Below are 18,824 nucleotides of genomic sequence, written 5' to 3' on the forward strand. Positions count from 1 at the left end.
TAAATAAATAATAATAAAATGGAATACGCTGTGGTCTGTGCCAAAAAAACCTGTAAGAAGCAGATCACCCACGATCAGCCGAATGTCCCCTGCTGGTTCTGCGACAGCGTAGTGCACGCAAAATTCGCTGGATTTTCTGGCCTCGTAAGCGATGCCATAGCCAAACGTAATGGCTTGCATTACAGTTGCGAGGCATGCCGTGCGGTGGAGAAAGACATGGTGGCTTTCATGAGGCAGACGCGGAGTGGCTTTAAGGAGCTGACCGTTGGTTTCAAAAACCAATACGATCGGCTCCTAGCCATGGAGGCTCAGTTTAGCGGTTTAAAACTGCTGAATGAGTCTCCGAGGCGCAAAAAGGTCACTCCGCGGGACCTGCAAGTGCCAACCGTCACTCAGCCGTGCGCCACTGAAAAAGTGACTCCGACCACTCCAAGTGTGCAGCAGTTGATCTCGTTTGCCACTCCAAAGGCAACGAAAGCTGCTGGCGATGCAGATTCGGTAGCCGAATTCATCGCCTCGGAGAATGTGCAGCCAAGTACGTCTGCTGCGTCCGTGTCCGTGGTGTCCGCAAGTTCACTAGTTGTCCCGTCTATCCCGATCCCACCAGTAAATAGACGTTCCGGACCTCCGGATATTGCCACCACAGGTACTAGACCTGCGGTGACTAAACCACTGGTGGGAGTCCCACCAAAACGACAAGTTTTTGTTTCACGGCTGGCCCCTGACCTCACATCTAATGATGTAACTGCTTTCATTCAAAGCAAAATAAAAGCCGTGGGTTTAAAGGTGGAGAAATTTAACTTCTCTTATGCCAGGGAGATAGCGTCGTTTAAGATAAGCATCTCCCCAACTCAATTTGACACCATTTGCTCCGCCAAATTTTGGCCGGAGCATTTGGTGGTGAAGGAGTTTAAGGCCAAGAAGAAGAATAGGTCCCCCATATCCCTTCCAAATCTTTCCAGTGTGCCACCCTCAACCTCAACTTCCTCTTCCTCAACTTCCCGTCTTGCTTCCACCTTTCCAAAAAACTAACTTCTCTTTTAGTAACCTATCAGAATGTAAGAGGCTTGCGTAGTAAGCTCAGCATTCTTTTCCGGGATAGTGTTGCATTTGCTTCCCACGTTATTGTGTTTACTGAAACCTGGTTAAAGCCGGACATTCTTAGTTCCGAGGTTTTGGCAGGTCGGTACACAACTTTTAGAAAGGACCGTTCGTCTCGACGTGGAGGAGGGGTTCTAATTGCAGTGGACTCTTACTTCACGTCAGAACACTTCACAGTCCAAGTTCAACAGGAACTGGAATTCCTGTGTGTAAAACTGATTCTTTCCGCTTTCGCTATATTCATTACTTGCTCGTATATCCCACCTTCTTCGGATATTTCAATTTATGAGCAGCACTTGTCCGCTTTAACCGCTGTTTCTTCCTCGCTATCTTATAAAGATCGTATGATAGTTCTTGGTGACTTCAACTTGCCAGGAACTGTTTGGTCTTCGGTAAACGAGTCTAGCTAGTATCCTAGTGCCCATGTCACGACATGACTTTGTTGACGGCTTGCTTGACCTGTCCCTGTCTCAAGTCAATCATGTGAAAAATTCCTTGGGTCGATTGCTTGATCTATGCTTTGTATCGGATCCAACCATAGCGTTGTTAACCCGAGCCCTTCTGCTCACTATACCTGAAGACGCCTACCACCCTACTTTCGAGGTGTCGCTAGATATAGGACCAACTGTATTGGATCGGTCGAGTAGACTACCTGAACGTGTCCGCTGCTTTCGTAAAGCCGAGTTTGCGAAGCTTAATAACCTAATTAGGGATTTTGCTTGGTTTACCAAAGAGTTATCCAGTCTAAAAAACTTAGAATCAAGACTTTATAAAAAATTTAAAGAAGTGGGCTCTCATTCTTCTCACTCTTGTAAGGAAGTTCTCAGGCCGAGGTACAGCTTCTCAGTCTGTCCAGGGCCCGGTCCTTCCCCACAGCAAAATTTGTTGTGTGAGGACCTAAGGGGAGAGCCGCTCGTGGGTGAAGCCGTGCTTCGGAGCTGCAGAGACGTGCGTTGGGGGTCATGTGTGGCGGGAGACGGGGTTTGGGTCAGGAATCGGAAAGGTGTGGGAGAGGGGAGCCCAGCCTAGCAGATGCCGCATGATCCACGACTCACATCTGCGACGCCGGGTCCCCCGGGTCCCCCAGCATCGCCGGGTCCCCCAGCATCGCCGGGTCCCCAGGGGAGAAAGACATAGATATGTAAAGAAACTGCGGGAATGCTCTGCTTATACCTGCCTACTGCACCGATCTATCCCCCCAGAGATCACATACGTGAGGTGGCTCACCCTTGTTTCCCTTCTTTGGGTCCTGTTCTCCCATGGCGGGTCCTCGTCACTTCGGTGGCTTCCTTTGCACACCGCGTGGGTGCGGTCACAGCTGGTTTTATTTACCGCGTGCGGGCGAACACGGCTTATTGTTTACACGGCGCGGTCACGGCTAGTTTTTCACACGGCGCGGTCCCGGCTTACTTTTCACATCTATTTTGGCTTCCGCCGCACAACCGGTCTGGCTCAGCCCTCGGAGATCACTCCCGAGCTTGGCTCGCGCTGGACCGTGCCAGGCCTCGGCTTTTCTTTTTCGCAGCTTCTCTGCCGGCCTCGGCTGCGTGGGTGTATGGCTGCGTGTGTATATTGCCTGCTTCGCCGTCGGCTCTTTTCCTCGGCTGCGTGGGCGTAAGACCGATCGGCGGCTTCTCTGCCGTCTTGCTCACTTTCAAGTTGTCTCGTTTCGTCTGCGTCTGTCTCTTCCTTGCGTTGGCTACGTGGGCGTAAGAGCGAATCTCTTTCGTGTTGGTTCTCGTCGCCTTCGTATAGCCGTGGTGTGCGTCTCTCTTCGCTGCGTGGTCGTAGTGTTCGTCTCTCTTACGTGTTGGTTCTCTTAGTTCTAATAAGTAAAAAGGCCTACTGTTTTGGGGTTTCTTAGCCTATTTCTTACTTTTGTAATCGACGTACAATCCTTTCTTTGATCTTTGGGAGTCAACCCTCCGATCTGTTTTATTGGTTTTTATATTCTGAATTTTACAATTGTGTTTTGGGCTTTTGTAAGCCAAAAGACGCGGAGCTGCGCTGCTAGTGACGCCGGCAGCGGAGCGGCAGAACTATGTGTTCTATGCTCAGCGCTGTTGGCAGCGAGAGCGCGAGGGAAGATATATGTGTGTATGCATGTACATATATTAGTGCCGTCAAGTCATGGGAACATGCTGACGCTGCACTTGGGTCGCTCGAGGCATTCTTGAGTGAATCGTAATACGATCACCCAGAATGTCTGGGACTTTATTGTTACGTAAACACTGAAACAAAGTGTTACAGTGTGTATTCTTTAAGTACCGTCGGTACAGTGGGTATTCGAAATAATGAATACTTTACGTGAATGTGTATATGATATTTAATTTAATATGAGCATACTACATTTCCTTCCTTTTGAAAAATAACGTAATCTAATGAAGTTATTTTATTTTTAGCTTGTACTATATATACGAGTTATGTATTCTTACGGTTATTTCCCCTATAGCCAACACGACCTCTATTGTTATTATAATTATTGTTGTTGTAAATATGGTTGTGGTTGTAACCACGACCATTTCCTCTACCACGATAGTTACCTCGAAAGTTACTACCGCGGTAGACTTGTCCTTGTCTGGTGTACAATATTGAACTTGCACTACCATCATTCATTGTTGGGAATGTGCCTGCTTCTAGTATTGTTTTTAGTCCGCCGTGCTCGCAATTTTTAACCATTGTACTAATGGCCTCTTTGCAGCTGAACTTATCGCCGTGTTCCGCTGGCAAACCCTCATCAATGTATGATGCTTCTAGAAGTTTTCTCATATCATCAATCTCTGTTGTGAATTGGGCGGCTGTTTTGCCTTTTTGGCATACTTTTGCCATTTTAGCCTTTATAACATCTGATGACTCTCTGACAATAGTGTCTTGCAATTTCTTTATTATTGCGTTAATGGTGGTTTCATCTTGTATTTTATACAATGTAGTTCCTATTACTTTTGATTTAATTACTTCTATAGCTAAATTTTCGTATGGTCCTTTCGTTAGATTGACCAATTTGACTGCCGTAATGAATCTTTGTAAATGGAGTTTCTGTCCATTAAATTCCGGAATGGCGTACGAAATATCTTTGATATATGCCCGTTGGTCAATTGTTTCGTCTGCCATTGTGGTTGGTTCTTGCCCAACCACGCTGTTTGCTGAACTAGTCGACGGTTTGTCGTCGTTTACCGGATGGTTCGATCTATTTGATCGAGAATCGTCTTCCGATATGATGATAATATTTTTTACATTCGGGGCCTGGGACTTATTAGCCTTGATTCCGATTCTACAGCTGGTATATATGTCGCAGCTGTGTTTAGAAGATTTGGTATGTGTATGTCTAGATTGAATTTTTCTCTAACGAATACTAATCGTTCCCTTAGACGTTTGAAGACGTCTGTAGCTTGAAACCAATGTATATCAGTAAGTCTTTGTTTGTTCTCTAGAAAAAGTTCTCTGACCTCATTATATTTGTTTACCAAATTAGTTGTATGTTTAATGACCGTACTATTTTGTGTAGGTCTGTTCTGCGTTAAGCATTTATATGACTTATCGAATTCTGCTCTTAGAGTGCAAACTTTATCGCAGATCGTAAGCCAGTCCATATGTGTTTTTTAATCACAATTCTTCCTAGAATTTCATTTTCTATTATTTGGCTGTTTACGAGGATGTCGGGTATGGTTGATAATACGATACCCTTTTGTGTGGCATCACAATGAATTAGTGGTGAAAAAGGTAAATTATATTCGTTCATATATGAGTATTCGAACTCGTATATGCTAATTGGATTGGGGAATACGGCTAAGATTGCTTTAGCTCTATATTCGAAATTTTCATTTCTATCGTGGGTAGCCCTAATGGCTGCTGCTGTTCTACGAGACATTTTATTTTGGCTTTGTAACAGTATATTAAAGGCGGGAATTCCTCCTGAAATGTACCCATGTACATGTATTCGAGCTCTATTATGCTCCTAGGGGTCGTTGAGACCAATTTTTTTTTGACTCTATCTAAATTGTTTGCCCTACTCATATATCTATTTTTATACCCGATACTCAAAATGAGTATTGGGGTATATTAGATTTGTGGTAAAAGTGGATGTGTGTAACGTCCAGAAGGAATCGTTTCCGACCCCATAAAGTATATATATTCTTGATCAGCATCAATAGCCGAGTCGATTGAGCCATGTCTGTCTGTCCGTCTGTCCGTCCGTCCGTCTGTCCGTCTGTCCGTCCCCTTCAGCGCCTAATGCTCAAAGACTATAAGAGCTAGAGCAACGATGTTTTGGATCCAGACTTCTGTGATATGTCACTGCTACAAAAATATTTCAAAACTTTTCCCCGCCCACTTCCGCGCCCCAAAGGGCGAAAATCTGTGGCATCCACAATTTTAAAGATACGAGAAAACAAAAAACGCTGAATCGTAGAGAATGACCATATCTTTTAGACTGCATCTGAATTGGATCGTATTACTATTATAGCCAGCATCAAGAAAACAATTTCATTTTTTCTCGCCCTGTCTCTCTCTAACACACAGGTAGCATAGGCGACTTTGCTTAGAGTAAAACATTAGCGCCTAGATCTCAGAGACTATAAAAGCTAGAGCAACCAAATTTGGTATCCACACTCCTAATATATCGGACCGAGACGAGTTTGTTTCAAAATTTCGCCACACCCCCTTCCGCCCCCGCAAAGGATGCAAATCTGGGGATATTCACAAATCTCAGAGACTATTAAAGCTATAGTAACCAAATTTGGTATCCGCACTTCTGTTAGATCTCACTAAAAAACCTTTATCTCAAAATTTCGCCCCACCCCCTTCCGCCCACACAAAGGACGAAAATCTGTTGCATCCACAATATTGCAGATTTGAGAAAACTAAAAACGCAGAATCATAGATAACGACCATATCTATCAGATTGCTGAATCTGAATCAGATCAGATCATTTTTATAGCCAAAGGAAACAAATCAATTTGCAGTGGCTACGCAGCGCGTGACGTCACGCTCAGACTGATTTTCTGTCTCTCTCGCACGCACTCTTTGTCGTGTCGTTTAATATTAGCGGCGTCTGCCGGAGGAGAGCCATACTGACTTAGTATCGGGTATAACTGTAGAGTTGCGGTGTCCGCAGCACGTATTTTATAACGAATATCACGAAGAATATTAAATATTTATATTTACAACAAAATTTCCTTTCGAAACATTAATAAGAGGCAATTCTAGATGAAAAAACTTTAATTATTTTTTTATGCTAGACATTCCTCAGTATTATTTGATTCAAAAAGGACAAAAAAATATATATTTTTCTTCGTTCTTCTCACACAAATAAATAATAATAATAATAATAAATAAATAAGATAATGCGTTTCCATTTAATATCAATATTATGAATATATATATATATATATCCAATAATATACAATATGCTTAAAAATTTCGTAAAATTTTTAAACAACTTATTTAGCATAGTCTTACAACCCTCAACCATATGTAGTCCAAGCAGCACTATAAAATTAATTAAAGTACCAAACAGCATGGACTGTGATATGCGTTCAAAATGTCGATGTTCATGTGTCCTGCAGTTCACACGATGACGCACAGTTTGCTGCGTTCTTCATCGATCCATGAGCCGAGTGATCCACCGCTTAGAGTGATTAAAATTTGTTTATTCATTTATTTGTCAGATATGTCTTTATTGAAAGAAATTAAAAATACACCATTTTACTGGCATATATCAATTCCTTCAATAAATTTTAGTTTTATCCTAAAAGAATGTTGCGAAATGTCTTAGTTTTATATAAGCGATATATTACCATATTGTTAAATAATATAATATGTATTTTGGCTTGTTTGATAATTATCAATTTATATAAAAGTATTAACCTGAAATCAGGTACAACATTGTACTTTTTAGGCTGTTGCATTAACCAATGTATGCCCATAGCTATGATGGACAATACATATTCGCAACGCGTGCAAGTTAACGTACCCAATTCCATTGAGCTCTTATACGAGTTGTAAACAATCTTTGGTTTTCCAAAACGAAAACAATTTCAATCTTGGGCCTCCGCCTAATTGATTTCTAAGATGTACAATCTCAAGCGCCCCCGCCGCAATACCAATCTTTGACACTCGCCTAAATGGAAAACCAATGTTTGCCCACACCCGGCTTCTCATAAACAATCTCACTCCCGGCTTTCTGCAGATCCTGCACTTTAGGCCTTTTACAGCTACCGCAGTTGTTTAATTGGCGCCCAACGTGGGGCGACGTTGTATAAAAAGCACTGTTTGAGATGCCAAGCTTTTTTGGCACCTATGTATTTCAAAATAAAAAGAGATTTTGGGTTAAACTTTATAATATATAATATAATATTTAATCTTGGTGGCTTAGCGGAAGCCGATTGCTTGCTATTGCCAGATGTACTTTATGCGAGATCGATATGCAACCAATGCGCAGAGGGGTTAGCATAGAACTAAACTATAGACGACGGCGTTAGATCAAAGTGACTGCCGAAGTGGCGGCAGCAGATCAAAGTAGTTGCCGAAGTGTCGGCGGCAGAGAGCCCCTTTAGCGAGAGAGCGCAGCAGCTCTGCAGAAAGTCAACGTTTTACAACATATGTAGGCGGCTCTCTATGCTCATACAATAATAATGCTAAAGTTACGGTTATTCCTCAGCGGCTGGCCCGAACATACTCCCCCCGTTGGGAGCTAGTCTCTCAACAGATTCCTTAAGGGGCAGCAAACATAGCGGAGTGACGGCCCTCCTGATGTTTCCTGAGGATGTCTTCAGGTCAGCGACGCGACACACTCCGTCCTTGCCCAAAACGACATCGACCACTCTAGCCAGTGGCCAACGCATTGGAGGAAGATTTTCGTCCTTCACCAGAACGAGGTCGTTCTTGCAGATGTTTTGCGCGGGGGTACGCCACTTCGCGCGCTCTTGCAAAAGAGTGAGATACTCTTCGCGCCAACGGCTCCAAAATATTTGTTGTAGTTGGGTGACCCGCTGCCAGCCATCCAGACGATTGTAGTTCAGCTTCGTTAGGTCAGGCTCGAGGATGAGCAGATGAGCAGGAGTCAAAACGTCTAAATCATCAGGATTTTCTGAAAGCGAGAGCAAAGGGCGAGAGTTAACAATTGCAGTGATCTGACAGATCAGAGTGCGCAGCTCGTCAAAGCTAAGCACAGATGGTCCAACTGAGCGGTACAGGTGATATTTTGCGGTCTTCACGGCCGCTTCCCACAACCCGCCAAAATGCGGAGAGCGAGGTGGAATGAAACGCCAGTCGATCGAGTCAGCCAAGCAGGATTCGTGGACCTCCTTCATATGCGGTTCGCTCAGACAGAGCTTCTTTAGCTCCAGGAGCTCGTTCTTGGCCCCAACGAAGTTTGTCGCATTGTCCGACCAAATTTGACTTGGCCTTCCTCGAGTGGAAGTAAAACGCTTTAGTGCGCCTAGAAACGATGCAGTGGTCAAATCCTTTACGAGCTCCATGTGTATAGCCTTGGAAGTGAAGCAGATGAATACGCTAATGTAGCACTTGATCGGAGGCCTTGTGCGGATTTCTGATCGGTAGAAAAAAGGTCCACAGTAATCTACTCCAGTGACTTCAAAAGCTCGAGATCCTTCCAAACGTTCCTTAGGTAGGACTCCCATGATGTGTTCGACCATGCGCGGCCTAGTCCTGAAGCATCTCACACATCTGCTGACGACCCTTGACACTGCCTTAACACCTCCAATGGGCCAATATTCCAGCCGAATTTTGGACAGCAAGGCGCGAGGTCCGGCATGGAGGTTTCTTTCATGATAATATCTTATCAGCGCAAAGGTAATGGAATGTCCCTTTGGCAGAATGAGCAGGTGCTGAGCGTCAAATCCTAGCGATGAGTTGCCAAGACGACCTCCAACTCTAAGTAGTCCAGACTGATCGATGAACGGGTTGAGCGAACTAATAGAACTGGATTTAATGACTTGACCATTGCGCCGAATCTCCTTTATGTCCATCCACAAATTTGCCAGCTGAATGTGTCGAATTAGAAGATGCGTTCCTTGCCGAATATCAGAAACGGTGAGTCCTGGATGCCTAAGACGATGTATAAATTTATGCATGTAGGCGAATGTGCGCTGCATGCGAAAGAATGAATTCGCAAATTTGCATCCGGACGTGAGATCGGCATGTGGAGACGTGATTAGCAATCCTCTCTTGCGAAGCTCCAAAGTTGCTATGTTGTTAGTAGGAGATACAGGCCACTTATCCTTGGAGCATAGCAAAAAGGATGGGCCGTGAAACCATAGCTCTGACTGGATAAGATGGTTGGGAAGCGAGCCTCTCGAGAGAATATCAGCAGGATTTAAAGATGTGGGAACATAGCGCCATTCCATGTCTGCCGTCAACTCCTGAATTGATGCCACTCGATTTGCCACGAAAACTTGAAATTTAGCTGGCTCGTCCCTAATCCAAGATAATGCTGTTGACGAATCCGACCAGCAATAGAACCGACCTGTAAAGATTCCCATGTCCTTTACATTTTGCATGATTTTTGCAAGCAAATGGGCTCCACTTAATTCCAGTTTAGGAATCGATATAGTCTTTAGCGGCGCCACTCGCGACTTTGAGCACAAAACGTGGCTCGAAGACTGGGCTTCCCTGGACACGACATACACGCAAGCGCCATATGCTTCTAAGCTGGCATCACAGAATCCGTGAACTTCTGTAGCCACACTAGAACGAAGAACCAAGCGAGGAAATGAGATCCGAGAAATGCTTGCCAAACTATTTCTCAAGTCCATCCAAGTTGAATGCAATGCTGAGGGTAGGCTTTCATCCCAATCCAAATTTTCTCTCCAAAGCTGCTGAAGGAAGATTTTGCACCTGACAATGACTGGATTTATCAATCCAAGAGGGTCGTAGAACCGCGCAATCGTAGATAGAACCGACCGCTTTGATGGCTTTGAGGTTGTGTCCAGTGCGGACAAGGCAAAAAGCAGCTGATCCGAAGCAGGGTCCCACGCTAAGCCGAGAGTTTTGGCTATGTCGCTTCCATCATTAAACTTTAGGAACTTCTCTATGTCATCTTCAGGGGTTCCCTCAAGTACTTCCTGGTGACTGGAGCACCATTTCCTAAGTCTAAAGTTACCACGGGACAGTAAAGCTGATGTTTGGTGCATCTTTTCCATGACCTGTGCGACCGAATTACCGCCCGAAATAAGGTCATCCACGTAAAACTCCTGCCGCAGAGCAGCTGAGCCAAGAGGGTAGGATTCACCCTCGTCGATGGCCAGCTGGTGCATTGCGCGGACCGCTAAAAATGATGCAGCCCTCGTCCCGTATGTGACGGTGTCTAATGTGTAGACTTGAACCTCGGACTCGATGGAATCTCGCCATAGGATGCACTGATACAAATTGTCGGGTGGAGACACTCGTACGCAGCGGTACATTTTACAAATGTCCCCAGTGAGAGCGACTGGATATGTTCGAAAGCGAATCAATATGTTGAACAATGCAGGCTGAATAACAGGGCCTGTCATCATCACATCATTTAGAGAATATCCAGTTGATGTAGCTGCGGATCCATCGAAAACGACACGGAGTTTTGTCGTCGTACTGTCCTCCTTTAGGACACAGTGATGAGGCAAGAAATATTTGCAGAGGCTACGGGAATCAGGGTTGACTTGGTGCATATGATGCAAATCAATGTACTCCCTCATAAAGGCGGAATACCGCTCCTTTAGTGTAGGATTACGCTCCAGTTTTCGCTCCAGACTGATGAACCGTCGATAAGCCTGAGCATAAGATTCTCCTAAACGATCAATATTGTTGTTTAGCGGCAGACGAACTGCATACTCCCCGGATGGCAACCGTGAAAGGTGGCTTACGAAATGTGCTTCACAATCGTCTTCTTCTTTGGTATTCAACCCAACCTCCACACAATTCTCGACTTCCCAAAACATACGAAGAGTTTTATCCAACCTTGCTTCCATCTCAGCTATCGAATCTGGACAATTGTGCGTGGCCAAAAGCGCCGAGCTTGATACCTTCTGTCCACCACCAGATACGATCCACCCAAGCCGGGTCTTCTGCAGAAGAGGCAGTCCATCGGTGAGTTTGATTTGCCCTACGCAGAGGAGATCATAAAAAACGCTCGCACCAATCAGAAGATCAACCCGTTGAGGATTGAAAAATGCAGGATCAGCGAGCTGAATGTTAGATGGAATACGCCAATCGGATACATTTACTGCCATACTTGGTTGAGAATCGGTAATCGTGGGGGCGATGAGAGCAGTAAGCGTAGTTGTGTAAGCAGAGGTGCGAGAATACATACAAATGCTTATGGTGGATCCCTCAGTAGAAACGCTGGTATCGCCCAGCCCAGACACAAGTGCAGACGATTGAGTTCTCCTAAGCTGAAGCTGCTGGGCGAACCTGGATGTGACGAGATGCAGCTGCGATCCTGAATCTAAGATGGCACGACAAGGAACTAAAACGCCAGACCGATTCTTCACGAGAACCACGGCTGTAGCCAGAAGCACGACATCAGAGTGAAGACCTTGGGCAGCAAGAGAGGTAGACGAAGGTAGAGACGAGCTGCTAGCAGAATTTTGAGCAACGGAAAGAGTGTCCGGTTGAACGGCCAGATCGGGAGGAGTAATACCTGGGCAGCCTTGTGTTGTGGGCTGCATACTAACGAAGTGCAACAAACTATGATGCCTACCGCCGCATACTCGACATTTTCCACTATTGCATGCGCGGGTCCGGTGCCCCGGTTTTAGGCAATTGAAGCATAGGGAAAGCTTCTTCACTTCTTTGTGGCGCAGCAACGGTGAGAGATTTTCGAATATCTTGCACGAGTATATTCCATGGCCCGCTGAGTGGCAAAAGACGCATACAGACGGGTCGGCGGAAGAGTTGGAAGCTACAAACGTTTTCTTAACATGCGTATAGGAATGGTTTTTTCCCACCTGATCGCTACTAGCGTGTGTCGCTGTAGCATATTCCAATCGCTCCATTTTCTGGCAGCGTTGCTGCAAGAATTCGAAGAATTCCTCTGCGGTAGGTATAGCATCCGACGATGTGTGCTCCTCCCATTTGTTTTGCGTCTTCGAATCCAACTTCTGCAGCAGCATGTTGATAACCATGAATCCCGAAATCTCCTCAGCAGTTCCCAATGTCTGCAACGCTCGCATGTGTAAATTGACTGCATCCGAAAACTCCCGAAGCCTTTTAGCAGAAGGCGAGTCTACCCTCTTTAGCCCAAGAATCTTCTTGATGTGTGCCTGGAAAACAAGTCTTTTGTTATTAAAGCGTTTATTAAGTATATCCAGAGCCGCACGATAATTGGCACTGGAGAGCTCCAACGATCGAACCGAATCCAAAGCCGCATCAGCGAGGCAAGAGCGAAGGTGCTGGAATTTCTCGATGTCACTGAGATCCGCATCCGCTTCAATCACCGATTCGAACATTGCCATAAAATCCGAGAACTCGACGTATCCACCAGAAAACTTCGGCACCTTCAGCTCAGGAAGTCGCTGCTTGTGAGCCATGATGATGGTACTATGTCCGGAATGGCTTGGCAGAGTCGTAGAATTGGCAGCGGCGTGTGACTGGCTTACTTCAACAGCAGCCAGCAACTCAGCTTTCAACGATATGAAAAGAGTATCGAAGATTTCGCGCAGCTCACTCCCAATCTCGTTTTGATCGAGAGCCTCCAACTCATTATGGGCCTTATTAAATTCCGCTCGAATTTCTGCCAACATATCAAGGCGCACCTCGACTTCCGCGGCGGTCAGCTTGTCGATTTTATTCCCCGCGAAGGATTCGCCAAGCCTGTGCAATCGATCATATAATGACTGACTTTTACGTTTATACAGACTCAGTCTGGAATCAGCCACCACAATATTTCCGCCCGCGCCTGTATTTGAATCGTTGTCCATGTTAACCGTTGTGCAATCGACACAACAACGGAAAATGAAATACCGCTTAAGCGACGATGTATAGACGCGAGAGCGAGAATGCAAGACACGAAAAGTCAAGAACCGCGGCTGCAGCTGCGCAGAGAATGAGAGATTCGACGCTTAAAGTACCGGAATTTGTCTATAAATATTCCAGCCGCACTCTCACTGAATTTGCACTTTAAACTGTTTTTAATGTGCACACAAATGTATTTGTTGGTAGTTAAACTACCCAACAACACAATATTGTATAATTAATAAGTGTTTTAACGGAACGCGATTAAGCAATGGTTTTATATCACGTCGGGGTCACCAATGTTTGAGATGCCAAGCTTTTTTGGCACCTATGTATTTCAAAATAAAAAGAGATTTTGGGTTAAACTTTATAATATATAATATAATATTTAATCTTGGTGGCTTAGCGGAAGCCGATTGCTTGCTATTGCCAGATGTACTTTATGCGAGATCGATATGCAACCAATGCGCAGAGGGGTTAGCATAGAACTAAACTATAGACGACGGCGTTAGATCAAAGTGACTGCCGAAGTGGCGGCAGCAGATCAAAGTAGTAGCCGAAGTGTCGGCGGCAGAGAGCCCCTTTAGCGAGAGAGCGCAGCAGCTCTGCAGAAAGTCAACGTTTTACAACATATGTAGGCGGCTCTCTATGCTCATACAATAATAATGCTAAAGTTACGGTTATTCCTCAGCGGCTGGCCCGAACAAGCACCGAATGATAAAAGTGTTGCGTCGTGCCGAAACCCGAAGGACAATTAATTAATGGAATAAATCCGTCAAATTTAAAAACGCGGAGTGACTGTGTGATATAAGATAAAAAAAAAGTGAGATAAAAAGGAAACAAACCGGAGCTTAGGGTGTGCAAAAATAAATACAATATACAATACAAATACAAATACAAATACAAATACAAATACAAATACAAATACAAATACAAATACAAATACAATGCAAAATACAAATAAATACATAAGCTAATCAAGGCAATTCGTAAATACAAAAAAAAACCAAAGAAACCCAAAGTTTTTAAACAAAACCAACAAAACCGACAAAACCAAAATACAAAGAAAGTGAAACGATCAGCGAAGCCAAAGAAGGAAGACCCCCAGAAGACCCAGTTAAACCAAGAAATTTAAGAAGGAAGACCCGTTCGAAGATCTGCCAAACTAAGAAGGACGACCCCTACCGGATATTTCGTGAGCAAAAGTTGTATTAATAAATATATAAGTTCAATTAGGTTATATAAGATTATAAAAACTAACATATAAGAAAAATTAAAAGTGGATCAACTAACTTTAGAATTTGAAAAACTAAAAATAATTAACTCTCAAGCAAGGACCGATCTCACAGCAGATCTGGTCAAACAATTGATAGCACTTCAAATTTCACAAGTACAAGAGCAAATTGTAAATTTAAAACAACAAATAGAAACTAAATCCGATCAGGTATCAGATTATCAGGCAGAAACAATAGACGAGACAATAAGAGATGACACCACATTAAAGGTAATAGAATCCCTACCAATTTTCAATGGTGGATTAAACCAATATGTAGGATGGAGGGAAGCTGCAGAAACTGCAGTGAAGTTATATAAGAAAGGAAGTAAGCAATATTATATTGCATTAACAATTTTGAGAAACAAAATAACAGGACCAGCACATGACGCACTGACCAACCACGGGACAGTTTTAAATTTTGATGCCATACTTTCACGACTTGACTTTGTTTACAGTGACAAGAGACCAATTTACATAATAGAACAGGAGTTAAGCGTTCTCCGACAAGGGAACCTTTCAATTATAGATTTCTATAACGAGGTTAACAAGAAAATGACCTTGTTAATAAATAAGACAATAATGACTCACGGAAAGGACAGTGAAATCACCAAAGAATCAAATAAAAAAATTCGAGACAATGCCTTACGCATTTTTGTCACTGGCCTAAACGGCGGCATTGCAGAAATCCTATTTTCATTGAATCCCCCAGATTTACCGAATGCCTTGGCAAAGGTACAGGAATTGCAATCTAATAACATTCGGCCCCAATTTGCCTACCAATGCAGCGGCCCCAGAAATTCAGGGAATAATAATTACAATACCTTAAGATTCAACCAACGACAACCTAGGACTAATAGTTCACCATTCGACCAAAAAAAGGATTTTCAGAGGAATAACATGTCATGGGGACAACCCTATTTCTTGGGTAGTAGACAACAAAATCAGGCCCCGGAACCAATGGATGTAGACGAATCGATACAAATCCGGAACCGACAGAACAGCAATGAATTCAGGGGAAATAATAACAATAGAAATTATCGGGAGAATACTAACGGTTATTATAGGAGAAATAATAACAATTATAGCCAAGCCCAGCATTTTAGGGCAAACGTAGTACCGAATAATCAGTCTAACGACAATCAAGCGCAGAAACGAAAGCTAAACGAAATGTCGGAACAACCGGCTAATAAAGCAATGAGGATAAATAACATTGAGGAGGATCATTTTTTAGATCAGCCCCCGAAGTAGGTCTGCCCTACCTAAAAAGAGTAGACAAAAAAATAAACAGAGAATTAAAAGTTTTGATAGATACGGGAGCAACTTCCTGTTATATAAAAAAAGGAATTTACGACAATAAAAAAGAATTACCAATTTATAAGAAAGTTGCTACAGTGAATGGGTTTTCAATAATTAAATATTTCCATAATATAACTATTTTCAACACAAAGCAAGTGTTTTATGAAATAGATGGAATGGAGGCAGATTTACTAATAGGATTTAACCTATTAAAGAAAATCGGAGCGGTTATTGATACAGGAAAGGGGACTTTAAGTTATAAAGACAATGAGGAGAAACTAATATATGACGAGGTCCTTTCTTTAAACAAATTAACCTTTATAGAAGGAAAAACCATCCTTCCGTTGAAGGAATATATAATAAAAAAATATTTTGAAGAAGAAAAAGAAATGAAAAGCGATTCAGTAAAGGTAGAAGGAAGTTTATATAGCTTGGGATCAAAAAATCATGAGCACGCCGACGAAGAATTATCCGTCAATAGTTTGGGATTAAAATATCCTGAACCCGCCGTCGTTGAATTATCCGACACTAAAAGTTCGAATAGTTTGGGATTAAAGAATCCTGAACACGCCGTCGTTGAATTATCCGACAATGAACAATTTAAAAGTTTGGGATGCAAAAATCCTGAACGCGCCGTCGTAGAAATATCCGACATTCAAAATTATGCAAATTCTGAATTGAAAAAAATTAAATTGTATAACACAATAACCTACAAAGAGGACAATTTAGAAAATCTCAGAGAGAAAATGGTATCTATCATCAAAGAAGACCATGCCAATATAAATTTACAGTTACCGTTCAGAACGGATATAAAAGGAGAGATTAACACTGAACACGATAGACCGGTATATGGCAAGCAGTATCCATACGCTTATTCGGTTAACGATTTCGTTAATAACGAAATAAGTAAAATGTTAGATGAAGGTATAATCAGACCTAGTAAAAGCACATATAATTCACCGGTAATAGTAGTACCAAAGAAGGGAGTAAATGAGGACGGAACTCCTAAGCATAGATTAGTAATAGACTTAGTAGTTAGTACTTGGATAGTAATAGACTATCCATACCGGATAGATACCCTATGCAAGATCCTTCAGTAATCCTTGCCAATTTAGGTAAAGCGAAATATTTCTCGGCCATTGATTTAGAGTCAGGTTTCTATCAGATTTTAATGAGGGAATCAGATATTGAAAAAACATCTTTTTCCATAAATAACGGCAAATATGAATTTCTAAGAATGCCTATGGGATTGACGAACGCTCCCAGAATTTTCCAAAGGGCAATGGCAATACTTAGAGAACAAGTTGGGAAAACTTGTCACGTTTATATGGACGATATAATAATATTTTCAAAAACTATAGAACAACATTATAAAGATCTAATTCATATAATACAGATATTGCAAAACGCTAACATGAAAATTTCACTAGAAAAGTCTAAATTCTTTCAATTGGAAACCAAATTTCTGGGATACATTGTTTCCCAAAATATCATTAAAACAGATCCAGACAAAATCTCCACAATACAAAACTATCCAATTCCTAAAAATATCAGAGAGCTACGTAGCTTCTTAGGACTAACAGGGTATTACAGAAAATTTGTCCGAAATTATGCCACAATTGCCAAACCTTTAACAAAATATCTGAGTGGAGTAAATGGGAAAGTTTCACGAAGGGCATCCAAGAAAACATTAATACAGCTGGATGAACCAGCAATTGGAGCATTTAATAATTTAAAGGACAGTTTAATAGCACATATTGAATTAGTACAACCAGATTACAATAAAAAATTCACATTAACCACAGATGCATCGGACATAGCAATAGGTGCAGTTTTGTCGCAAGATGGGAATCCCATAACATTTATTTCTAAAACTTTAAGTAAAACCGAGCAATTATATGCTGCTAATAAAAAAGAATTATTAGCTATTGTATGGGCATTAAAAAATTTGCGAAATTATTTATACGGAGTAAGTGGAATTGAAATACATACAGATCACCAACCTTTGTCCTTTGCAATGTCGCAAAAAAATCCAAATGTTGAAATGAAACGTTGGTATTACTTCATAGAAATGTAATATGTCACTATTGTAATTATAACACTGGCACGTCTGTGCCGTTTGACTTCGGTTTTTTGAATGTCTTTATTGAATTTATTCTTATAAATCAGACCGCATAGCTGCGCTGCCGGTTACGCCAACAGCGGAGCGGCTTCATACATATTTGTCTTATCAGCATAATCGAGAGGGCAAGAGCCGTATGTACATATGTGTATATATATATATGCTTCAAGTGGTCAGCGTGGGAATGCTGACTTAGCTTAGCGCATAAGCGGCGATCATATTGCACGCTCACTTGAAGTGGTTTTGTTTGTGTACTGCAACAATGTGTTGCTGATACATTTATTGTTAACCATTGGGTACAGTGTACACTCAATATATGCACATACTACATCTCCCTCCTTTTGAAAAATAACGTAATTAAATGTAGTTATTTTACTTAAATTTATTTTATATATATAAAAATTTTGATTTGAGGATTTTTTGTATTTGTAATGTATTTAATGTTTTTTTTTTTTTTTTTTTTTTGTGTATACATATCTTTTTGCACATCTTGTATAATTAAATTTTTTTTTGTATTTTTTTTTTGTTTTATTTTGTGTCCGTTATGAATTAAAAAATTTTAACCTATCTTTGTGAACTGTTTGTTTTTTATTCTTATTTCCGGAAATAACTATATTATCATTATCTTCGATTTTTTCAACTATATAGGGCCCTGTGTATTTAAGATCTAGCTTATGGCCTACTTCGTTTTTTAGTAGAACTTTATCTCCTATTGATAGCGTTATGTTCCTAGTTTTTAAATCATATAATTCCTTATTTTTATGTTTATTTAACTCGAGCATATTTCTTGCTCTTTTGTATGCTACTTCTAATCTATATCTACTTTCTTTAGCGTAGTCTTCTATGTTATATATAGGTTCTATATTATTTATGCTATCAAAATATTTTGGTAGATTATTAGTCTTACCAAATACTAACTCATATGGACAATAATTATGTGCCATAGAGGGGGTTGTATTGAAGCAATAAACAAAATATGGAAGCCATACGTCCCAATCAGTTTTATTTACTGATATATAGGATCGTATGTATTCGTTAAATGTTCTGTGGCTCCTTTCTATTGTTCCAACAGTTTGATGA

At 41.8% G+C, this 18,824-nt stretch overlaps 1 pseudogene; it reads right to left on the reverse strand.

Moving 5' to 3' along the window:
- Positions 1-6,557: 6,557 nt before the first annotated feature.
- On the reverse strand, positions 6,558-6,736 carry LOC6603655 (annotated as a pseudogene).
- Positions 6,737-18,824: the final 12,088 nt, after the last annotated feature.

The sequence above is a fragment of the Drosophila persimilis genome, unplaced genomic scaffold (assembly GCF_003286085.1).
Source record: "Drosophila persimilis strain 14011-0111.01,24,50 unplaced genomic scaffold, DperRS2 tig00001081-arrow-arrow-pilon, whole genome shotgun sequence".
Lineage (NCBI taxonomy): Eukaryota > Metazoa > Arthropoda > Insecta > Diptera > Drosophilidae > Drosophila > Drosophila persimilis.